The sequence below is a fragment of the Penaeus monodon genome, chromosome 3, assembly GCF_015228065.2.
Source record: "Penaeus monodon isolate SGIC_2016 chromosome 3, NSTDA_Pmon_1, whole genome shotgun sequence".
NCBI lineage: Eukaryota > Metazoa > Arthropoda > Malacostraca > Decapoda > Penaeidae > Penaeus > Penaeus monodon.
In genome coordinates, this window is record NC_051388.1 from 62,242,010 (window position 1) to 62,245,674 (window position 3,665).

Below are 3,665 nucleotides of genomic sequence, written 5' to 3' on the forward strand. Positions count from 1 at the left end.
ATATATGTAATATATATATATATATATATATATATATATATATATATATATATATATATATATATGTAATATATATATATATATATATATATATATATATATATATATATATATATATATATATATATATATATATATTAGATTCAGTGAAAAAGAAAATATTAGGAGCCTTGTTTTAATGAAAGATATGGAACGATTAGTTTCAAAGTCGGGTCCTTGAGTCTGAGAGATGCATTGAAGGACATGCCAAGATGCGATTGGTTACTCGGTATGTCAAACCGTCTTCAGAAATATACGTTTTTTTTATTCCAGATTATTATTTTAGAACATTCACAACCACTCCACAGTTCGTTAGGAATGAGCCTTGATTTTTTTTTATTTCGAAATCCATCTTGGTATTGTTTGAAAGGTGTGTTGACATTATTCACAATTCGTCGTTAAATATTAGCGGAAATTCTTCGCGGGAAAATCGCTGTCATAAGAAGGGAGTGAAAGTCTTGAATATAGTGTCTTGGGTGTGTTGTGCCCTTGTGCAGACTGGGACACCGGGATCATCGCAATATATAAGGTGTATCCAATCTCTCTCTCTCTCTCTCTCTCTCTCTCTCTCTCTCTCTCTCTCTCTCTCTCTCTCTCTCTCTCTCTCTCTCTCTCTCTCTCTCTCTCTCTCTCTCCCTCTCTCCCCCTCTCTCTCCTCCCTCCCTCCCTCCTTGTAAAAGCTTTACATGCTTAAATATAATTCCTTGAAGACATGGCCTTATATAATCTTGATATTAGCATTGCCAAGTGGCCAGCACTTTGGTTTTAGTATTTTATCCCCAAGGCTGTGCTACCCCCTGGTAACCCTCCGCGATTATCTTGACTCTCGCGACCCATCCTTCAGTGATAAAAAAGTAGAGCATTGTATATTTGTACTGTGCTTGGTATTTTGCCATAGCACAGCATGGCCCTCTTTGAGAGGCGTTTTAGCTGAGTGTAAGTGCAGTGCCGTTAACTAAAACTGAAATGGCCATAATAGCTCAGAATAGCTCATTTGTTTATCCTTAGTACATGCATATGTACGAATTAAGAATAATATAAACGTAATTTGGCACATGCTTTGCCATATCTGTTCATGTGACAGGCCTGATACGTAACATTTCTCCTACAAGATGCTATAACAAGATACAAAAAACTAGTATGTGTATGATGAGTATTTCATTTGCTGAATCAGATATTAGGTCATCAGACAAAACAAATGTATCTAGATCTTTATACATGATTTTACGAACGGGGAAAGAAGTATTTGTTTAAAAAACATTCTCGAGTCATACCGGAAAGTTTGTATAAACTTCTATTTTACATGTAGCTTGGGATTCGAAGAGCGCAGGGCAATATGCAGTTTTGCTCAGCGCTCAGTTTACAGTTCTCTTATTGTTTTTTTTTTTTTCAATTCATTTATTTTATTCATTTTATGCATAATGGTTGAATGATCGTATTGATAGTGCTGAGGCCATGGTGGAAAATGATAAATATTTACTTTGATTTTTTTTCTCGATCTAACCCTTATCTCATAAATGCCATCAACCTCTCTCTTTTTGGCCACCAAAGGGATGATCTCTCTCCATGTTTAGAAATCATTATCGTCGTGTATCATCAGTTAGACATTTCCGTCCTTTCCTTTGAAGAAATTTCTTGTATAGGTAAGATATCCCTGACATCGAATACTGTTTTGCATTGTACCACGTTTCCTGAGTCTATTTTGACCAAATTATGCAAAATTTAGATCGGAAAGGTGAGCCATTCTGTATCCTGTATAGTATTTTTTTTACCACTTTACATATTGTTCCTCCTCTCTCTCTTTCTCCCTCCCTCCTCTCTCTCTCTCTCTCTCTCTCTCTCTCTCTCTCTCTCTCTCTCTCTCTCTCTCTCTCTCTCTCTCTCTCTCTCTCTCTCTCCCTCTCTCTCTCCCTCCCTCCTCTCCCTCCCCCCTCCTCTCTCCCTCTCCCCCCCCCCTCTCTCTCTCTCTCTCTCTCTCTCTCTCTCTCTCTCTCTCTCTCTCTCTCTCTCTCTCTCTCTCTCTCTCTCTCTCTCTCTCTCTCTCTCTCTCTCTCTCTCTCTTTCCCACCCTCCCTCCCACTCCTCTCTCTCCTCTCTCACCCTTACCCTCAATCCCTCCCTCACTCCCACACCCCTTCCTCTCCCACCCACCCACCCCAACCCCACCGCCCTCACTCACTCACTTTTCCTCCCTCCTTAACCCTTCTTCCGTCTTGCCTTCCTCCCTCACCCCCTCCCTCCCTCTCTCCCTCACTCCCTCCCTCCCTCCCTCTCTCCCTCCCTTCCTCTCTGCCTCCCTCCCTCCCTCCCTTCCTCTCTGCCTCCTACCCCTTCCTTTCTCACAATCATCTTCACAACCTCTCTCTTCATTTACCCCCTACCTTACGTCCGCTCTTTAGCCTCGCCCTCCCACCTTCGCCCTCTCTGCGCCCCAGCTCGCATGCCAAGCGCGTACTGTATCCCTGACACCCTATAAAGCTGTTTTACGAGCCAAACTTTTCCTCTTATTAGCGGTCTGGAATTGCCGGAGTGCTTGGAAGGTTGTATTTCCTTATCCATCATCAAAATGCATATTTTTCCTGAATAGGAAGGAAGGACGGAGATAATTACATGTCCTCATAAAAAGCGTTTTTTAAGCTCCTCCGTCCAGAACTTCCCCGAGAGTGTAACCTTAATTAGTGTCACGTTACCAGTGATGCCTGCGAAAGCCCTTTGACGTATAATGATGCTCGGGCTGAGATGACGCTGTAAGGATGGTGCAAAGACTATATTTTATATATATATATATATATATATATATATATATATATATATATATATGTATATATATATGTATATATTATATATATATATATATATATATGTATATATATATATATATATATATATATATATATTATATATATATTATATATATAAATATGTATGATATATATTATATATATTATGTATATAATATATATTGTATATATTATATATGTATATTTATTTATTTATTTTATTTTTATTTATTTTTATTGAGTCAACGGCTAATTGCATTTAATTTAGTGAATACTTATTTTAGTAATTATGTTGGTGTAACTGCACCAGTCGCTACTAAGCAGTGTCATCAGGAAATCTATCCTATTTTGTATCAACCTAATGATAACAAGTTAGTAAGGAATACTTAATGTTTAATCATCCTGATAGTGTCCGCTTGTATTACGTACTGCCTAACTGTGGTATACTGATCCGATCTTTCTTTTGTTTCTCTGAATATGTGTAAAGATTAGTGCTAATAATTTTTTAATGCGATGAACTTGTCCTTTTGTCAAATCTAAAACCTAATCTCTCGGAAAATCTGAAACATCGGGCGTTGTCTGTTACCGGCAATGTCTCTGAGTTGAGGGTAAAGGAAATGGGGAAAGGACAAGGATTATTTAAGAGGGATTGGGAGATAGGAGAGAGAAACGGATAGAGAATGGCATCAGTGATACCTTCTACTTAACCGGAATCGGCTCTTTCACCCTATCCTTGAACAATAGCGTCGATTGATGCGCTGGTGCCGAGGCAGGGGTCCCATGCGTCATGTTAATGCACTATTCTTCTCTGTGAGCCACTTCCAGTCGGGAGAACAAGACACTGGC